Source organism: Sarcophilus harrisii, chromosome 4 (genome assembly GCF_902635505.1).
Source record: "Sarcophilus harrisii chromosome 4, mSarHar1.11, whole genome shotgun sequence".
NCBI lineage: Eukaryota > Metazoa > Chordata > Mammalia > Dasyuromorphia > Dasyuridae > Sarcophilus > Sarcophilus harrisii.
The window spans coordinates 142,714,573-142,723,064 of record NC_045429.1 but is presented as its reverse complement, the minus strand read 5'-3'; positions in this window follow the sequence as shown (position 1 = coordinate 142,723,064).

The following is an 8,492-nucleotide window of genomic DNA, read 5'->3' as shown; positions in this document are numbered from 1 at the left end:
TCAGCCACTTCCTAGCTGTGAATTTGGGCAAATCATTTAATCTTTCTCATCCTTTCCTTCCTTTGTCTGTAAAAGGGGGTTAACAATAGTATCTACCTCACAGGATTACTGGTTGCTTAATGTACGTAAGGTGCTTTGTAAACCCTAAAGTTCTTCAATCTATAATTATTATGTGGACTTTCTCCCTTCACTAATAAATGCATCAATATAGAATATATTTCAGTTCCCTCTATTTTTATTTCTGATAGTTTCATAGGTGAATAAATATTCTTGAAATAATTAAGAGCTCATGCAAAGCCTTATTTTACACTTCATTTCTATTGCTTTTCATTGTTTTAAGAGATAAGACCTATAATCTTTTATCATCCTCTTCCATAATCTTTCACAAATGAAATTGTATTCTCTACTGTCTCCTTTGGTTTCTCATCAGTAGTATGTTGGTAAATGTTTAACAATTGGCTCTCCGAAAAAAAGTATACACAAAACATTTGCATTATTGGCATTTTCTCTTTCACTTTCTTAAGTCTAGAAAATCAATAAAACAATAAATCAAACACTAATTTGTAGCATTTGTTAATATCAGCTAGGTAGCATAGAGAATAGAAATCTAGGTCTGAAGTCAAGAAGACTTATCTTCCTGAATTCAAATCCAGCCTCAGACACATACTAGTCATACATCTCTGGGCAAGTCACTTAACTCTGTTTGCCTCAGTTTCCCCATCTGGATAATGAATTGGGGAAGGAAATGGAAAATCACTTCAGTTTCTTTGCCAAGAAAATTTCCAATGAGATCACACAAAGAGTCAGACACAACTGGAATGATTCAAAAACAACTGATACTTGAGATGAAAATACTTAAACTGAAAATTTAACAATGGGTTCACTCAAGCTATTCCCCTGTTTCTGTCTCCAATATTTAAGGATCATGGGATCATAGCTTTTAAGATGAAAGGGCCCTAAGAGGTCATCAAATATGATCTCCCAAGGCCTAATGTGGTTTAAGTGACTTGCCAAGTAGACAAAGTGTTTGCTTCTGAGTTGGTTTCAGAGTTTGTTATCCATCTTGTTATGGTGATAGCTTCAGGCAAACTAATTTTTTTTTTTTTTTTTTTTTTTTTTTTTTTTGCAGGAAATGGTGTTAAGTTCACAATTACTATCTTTTCCCATTCTAGTTTCCCTCCTTTTAGGGACATCAATGATTCATTTAGAATAGACAGGTTGAAATTGTTATAATTGTATACAGTATTTTCTTTTTCTAATTTGATATTAATTTTGATTTTTAGGCTAACCAATTGTTCTGACTGTATATAGCCAATTATGATTTGACTCTTGCATCAGTAACTAGTCATTTCCCAGCTGTCAAAAACATAATCATTTTATTTGTTGGATGTTGTTTATCTACTTGTCCAGAACCTACCAACTCTCTTTTGGAAGGAGACATTCATGATATATAGACTTTTGAAGCTTTAAAATAGACTATGTATCTTTTTCTTTTTTTCTTCTACTTTATCACTGCCAGTGTAGAAGAGGAAGGGAATCACAGACCTTTTTCCTAAATAAAATAAGTAGAGAAAAATGAAATATATTCATGATTCATGTAAAAGGTTTAATAGTATAGATTTAGAAGGACCATTATTAACTAAAGGAGACTAAATATATTATGCAATGAAATTAATAAGTCTTTTGAATAGAGGTCTGCTCTACTCTAGGCAGAAGCTAAGTATCTATTTCCATTAACAGTGGCCTATTCATTCTACAGGTGAGGAAAGTTCAGAAAATGAAATTTACTGCCCAACTTCATTTAGGTAATGAATGGTAAAGCTGAAACTTGCATTCCACTAGAGACAGGAATTTGTTGACAAGACTGGTAAGAGAGATATTTGGGGCCACTCTAAATCCTTGAGCAGTCATCTTCAAATCATATAGTCTAAATAGCCTTAAATTCTTCTCTCAAATAGTTTGGCCCTGTCATTGTTTTTGGTAATCCAATCTTGATGCTTATTTTAAGGAAGTAAAAAAAAAATCACCTTTTTAGTGCATAGCAGGCTTGGCAAGGGTCAAATGAAAGTAATAGGCTTGCACCTGAACAAACACTTTCATAATGCTTGTGGAGTCACTACCTAGAAGCAATTGTAAGAGTGTGCTATTCAGGAAGCTTTTTTAGAAGTCAAGGACAGAGAAATTCGTGGAGTGGTGGGTGGGGAAGGTAAAGCAACATAAGAAATAAATAGCCCTAGTGTAAATGTAGAAATGAAGGCATTAATTTTTGAGACTGACTGCTTTAAGGAGGCTTCAAAGTATTTACAATGGAACTCTTGAAAACTGAACAGAAAGCACAGCAATTTAATGGAATGTGATGATAATCAGAGACTTAGCCAGTTGACAGTAGAATTATGAAGCAATGTGGGGATGACTTGATGTGTTCATTGTTGATAGATTAACAAATTATTGCTGACTCACTGAAGCTGAAATTAATCTCCTCTTTGATTTAAGAAGAATTCATGGATGGTAAGGTAAAGACCTGAGAGAGTATTTCACCATAGACCCGGAAGAAGGCTTTTCTCAGATTCATTCATGTCCAAATAAGAACTTCTTTTGAAATCTCTAGAAATGACAGTAATTCGACTTTTCTGTTTTCATTCCAAATGATATACAGTGTTAATATCTTGCTGAATTGGCATTGGAGCAATTAAATGGAATAGTGGATAGAGTATAGGGCTTGGAATCAGGAAGAGTATTTCCTGAGTTCAAATATGGCCACAGACACTTACTAGCTATGTGCTCCTGGGCAAGCCATTTATAAAATAAGCTGGAAAAGGAAATGGCAAATCTCTCTAGTATCTTTGCCAAGAAAACTCCAAATGGGATCAAAAAAGGTCATATGGAAAATGACCAAACAACAGCCACACACTGGCATTAACTCAGGTTCAGATATCTGCAGTAACTATGTCAGTAAAACAAAACAAAAGAAAATATCAAATTTAAATAGAGTATTATTTCTGGAGAATTTCATTTAGAATATTTTTGGCTTATTTTGTTGTTCTAACTCAAATGCAGCCATCATATTCATTCATTTTCAACTTAATAAACATTTCTTAATTACTTAATATATACAAGCCCATAATGGAATAAAAAGACAATGCAGGTTGAAGATTGAGGTGCTGTATTTGGACTCAAAGGAGCTCTGGATTCTAGTCTGGCCTTTGACACAATGCTATATGATTCAGGGAAAAGAACTTGATTTCTAGGATACCAAAGCAAATCCCTAGGATTTAGCAACTAAATCATATACTTTGTATTGGTAGAAGGAGTATTCATACTCTCAAGAAAATATATAACTTTCCTATTCATGTATGTTGAAGTTCAAGAAGTGATTTAGCAAGTGTATCTGGGAAACATTCTTCTTCTCCTACTCCCATTTTAATTTAACTTTATTTCTTCCTTCAGATGCATCTGATATATGCTAGAAAGCTATATCGAGGTTATATTGAGGGACTAGGAGAGATCTTTCTTGAAATCAGAATTACATTTCAGGCTGCAAAAGGTTTTTTCTCATAAAATTTTTTTGGGAGTGGGGATAGGATTCTTAAAGGAGTATACCTATAACCATATTATTGAGAAATAATTAGAAATGAGTAAAAAATGTAATTTTTGGTTGGCAAATCAATAAGCATTTAAATGCTTACTCTGAACCACTTATCTTGCTGTTAAAGTACAAAGAGAAGCAAAAAATAGTAACCTTTATGGAGCTTCTATTCTATTAAATTACTATTTGTACAAAAGATACATAGACACTAGATGGAAGAAAATCTCAGAGAATAAGCCTCTTGGAGCTTGGAAGACATGGAAATTTTTCCTGTAGAATGTAGGATTTGGGCTGAATCTTAAAGAAACTCCAGAAATACTTAAAAAGAGATGAGAAAAAAGTACATTTCACACAAGGGGGTCAGTGAAGATAATAGAGAAGAATGTCTTTGTAATGAACAACAAACAGATCAGTGAAAATGGATTATGGAATGCATGGAGGAAAGTCAAAGAAGATTGGGAAGGCAAGAAGAGGTCAGGTTATGAAGAGCTGGTTAAATGCTAAGCAAGAGAATTCATATTTGATTCTGGAGTTAATGGCAAGCACTGGAATTGATTGATGTAGTCAGACTTCCTCTTTAGTAGATCACTTTAGCAGAAGTATGTAGGATAGACTTGACTGGCGAGAGACATACAATTAAGGGATGGTTTTGCTTGGTGATGTAATAGTCAAAACACTGGGCTTGGAATCAGGTAGACTGATTTTCATAAATTAAAATATAACTTTAGATACTTAATAGCTGTGTGACTATAGAAAAGTCACTTAATCCTATTTATCTCATTTTCCCCATCTGAAAAATGAGCTCAAGAAGGAAATGGCAAATGTGTCTCAGCCAAGAAAATCCAAATAGGATTGTGAAGAATTGGACACAAATGAAAAATGATCAAACAACACTGCAATAGTATAGGGCTAGACAACACGATGATGGGATGATCTTGGGTAGTGTCAGTGTGGAAAAGAGGGGATGGATGTATGGGAGAGAAACTATGAAGCTATGAACGGCAAGATTTAACCAGAGTTTGGTTGTATGAGGAAAGTGAGGTGATCCAGGTGGGGATGTTGGTTTTATGTGAGAATGGTGGTCCCCTGGCAGAAATCGGAAGTGGTAGGGGTCATCTGTAGGATCCTAGATGTAGAATAAGAAGGAATTTCTGAGGTTACATAAGCCAAATCACTCATTTTAAACATGAGAAAACTGAGAGAGGATAAGTCACCTATCCAACATTATATTGGTAAATGGGCTCAGATTTAAAATTGGGGATTTAAACCTGGTGACTCCTATTTCTACCATCCTATGCTGCTCTCTCACTTAAAGAGCCCAATTACAGAATTACAGATTTTAAAATGTTCACTTCCTTCCCTTTAATCCCCCCAAGTTCTCCTGTTTCTCAGCACATGACCCCTCTTTATAAAAAGAAAGAAATTAAATTGGAAGATTTCTCATCATTCAATAATTCACCTGATGAATAATCTGTAAGCAAGTGTTTGTGTAAATCCTGTGGTTCATAAGCCATATGAATACTTTTGCACCCTAAAGACAGTGCCTTGACAGTTGATTTGCTATAAATCTCCTAGGCAAATAAGTGTACTGATTAAATGATATGCGTAGCTTAAAGAAATGGTTCATTGCAAATGGAGGCTTCATTAGTCAGCTCCTGCCTAGGAGGGGGTCTATGTGATTTGAGGGAAGCAATAAATAAACATGACATAGGTGTTATTTTGACCACCTCAGGCTAATGAGCCAGATTAGCAAGGTTTTCTAGATCCCACTTTAATTTTTCATGCAGAATCAGGATATTTCTCTAAAATCTCCAGGAGGTTTCTGAAAAAAGGATTCTTGTTTTCACTTGTTTGTGTCTTTACAATGTCATCCTTATTTGAGAGTATGGGCCCCTAACTGTGACCAAGGGAGAATACAACCTCTAAAAGGATACTTCCTGAGCATTCCTTTTTTTTTTAAAGAATGAAAATACATTTATTTGCAAACAACTCAATCACATTAAGCCAAAACCTGCCTTTGCATCTTTGGAAGGAAGGCGTGCTGACATCCCAGCAGGATTCCTTGGAACATCCTCCAGTTCCCCACATGTCATTCTTGAGATTTATACACCACTAAATGCTATTTGCTGCCTACCTGTTAAAATACAAGTGTCCCTGAAGCAAGTAAGAGGAAGGCAAATTTGTGGAGATCATTATGATTTTTTTTCTTTTTCTTTTTTTTTTTTATTTAATATCCTTTTATTTACAGGTTATATGTATGGGTAACTTTACAGCATTGACAATTGCCAAACCTCTTGTTCTAATTTTCCCCCTCTTTCCCCCCCACCCCTCCCCCCAGATGGCAGGATGACCAGTAGATGTTAAATATATTAAAATATAAATTAGATACACAATAAGTATACATGACCAAACCGTTATTTTGCTGTACAAAAAGAATTGGACTCTGAAATCTTGCACAATTAGCCTGTGAAGGAAATCCAAAATGCAGGTGGGCAAAAATAGAGGGATTGGGAATTCAATGTAATGGTTTTTAATCATCTCCCAGAGTTCTTTCGCTGGGCATAGCTGGTTCAGTTCATTACTGCTCCATTGGAAATGATTTGATTGAGATCATTATGATTGTTTCTTAGAATCCCAGGATGGAAAGTAGGGACATTCCAAGTCATAGAACTGGTTTCCTTTTTACTCATTAATCTCACAAATATATATATATATATATATATATTTTCTTTTTTTCTTGCTCAGGGGATGACTCTTCAGTTGTTTCCTTGATTGTTGGCTTTGAAATGTATTAGTAATCCTCTGATATCTTCTTCCAAAAAAGAACAGAGGGATGATACGTACCATTTAGGTGCAGTTTATGATTGGCATTATGTAGTAAGAGATTCTTATAGAAATATAGGAGCAAAGATTTAGAACTTGTAGGGAGACCCAGAGATGAGCTAATCCAACTTCCTCATTTACAATGAAAAAAAAAGAGACCTAAAGGATTTAAGATTTAATGATTTGCCTTATATTCTACAGGTGGTGAATGATAGAGCTGGTATTCAATCTAGAGTCTTTTGACTTCAAATTTAGCTTGCCTTTCCCCGCATCATACTGCACACACATGACTTATTATTTTATTTATTGTAAGACCATCCTGTGTTCAGGATCCACCCACAGGTCTGGCAGCATCCCACAGCTGTCTTTGGAATAAGGAGATAAGCAAAACAACTTTGCAATATGAAGAGAGTTCTCTTCAAATTTTATTGATTGCTTAAATATTGTGATATTCACTAGTAAACATGCAAAATATAAATGGAATATCTGCTTGAGTTATCTAAATGTATTTATGTGACTTGTGGATGGCATATGATCTGAAATCTGGACCACTGAAGAGATAATTAGAGTCAAGTTCTATACTTTAAGTCTAGCTGGGAAGGTTGCAGGGCAGGAGGAAGGGGCTGGAGCTAGGAGTGCCACTGAGGTTGAATGCTTGTTTCTTTAGTCTTTAAGAGAGACATTGGGCTAGAATATTTATATCTATATCTCTGTGTATGTATGTGTGTGTGTAAGTCCACACATGCATATATAGAAGTAGTTGTTTGTCCTTTGTTCTCAAAGGGGACCATAACATCAGTGAGGGAGGGCTGTGCAAAGTCCCAGTCTCACTTTCTCCTCCAGTGGGTCCAGTGGTCAGACATATATCAGGATGACTGGACATGGTACTGAATGCAGTAGGAGATCTTGGCTTTTTAAAGTTATGTATGTGTGTATTTTCGATATTTTTTTTGCTGAATATGCAATACATACATATAAGTGACATATATCCACCAAACTCTTAAAAAATTCCTCTCCTCTCATTTATTTTCAATCTAATGAAACCCATTGAAATTTGATTTTTGATCTCATTATTTGACTCAACTGAAACTACTTTCCTTCAAGGCTACCATGATATCTTAATTTTCAGTGGAGTGACTATTTTTCAGTCTGCATCCTTACCCTCTCAAGTAGCATTTCACACTGTTCATTATCCTGTCTTCCTATATCCTTCCCTTTCACCACATTATGCTCCTGGTTTTCTTGCCTGACTGCTCCTCAGTAGATCAATATCCATACTGTATCTTACAGCTTTTCCTCTCTCCACTTACTTCTTGGTGATCTTATCAATTCCAATTGGTTTAAATACAGTATCTCTACAAATGCCTCCCTGATCTATATATCCATCTCTAGTTTTATTTTTTTTTTGGTTCTAGCCTTATATCACAAATTGCTACTAAACAATTTTGAACCGGCTATCTCATAGGCATTTTAAATTCAATATGACCAAACCAGAACTCATTATTTTGCTCCCGAAAAACCATAGATTTTTAAACTGTGGGTCATGAATCCATATGGGGTCATATAACTGAATCTGGGGATCACAAAATTATGATTATGATATTTGAATTTTTATACCTATATAATATCCCTATATACCTAGCATCATGTAAAAATTTCTTGGGTGGCCAGGAGTCATAAAAATTCAAGAAGTCTTGCCCTAAACCATCCCACTTTCCTAACTCATTCTTATTTGCAAAACTGGAGACCTTCTTGAGTTCAATCTCTCTCTCTCCCCACATCCAATTAACTACTATATCTTGTTGATTCTACTTCAATAATATATCTCACATTTTTACCTTTTTCTGCATGTACCCAATTAATATCATGTTTCAAGCTTTTTCATATGCAGTATTGCAATAGGGCCCAATTTTAACGGATCAGAAATATTCTTCATCATATATTCCTGACAAATTAAACCCTGGATCCGTATTTTTATTAAAGGAAAAATTTTCTTGGTTTAATGAGAGAATTATCCATTAAGGGATAAGGAATTAGTGTTTTTTACCTAAGTCTCTCCCTCCATTCTCCAAACAAGCTATAA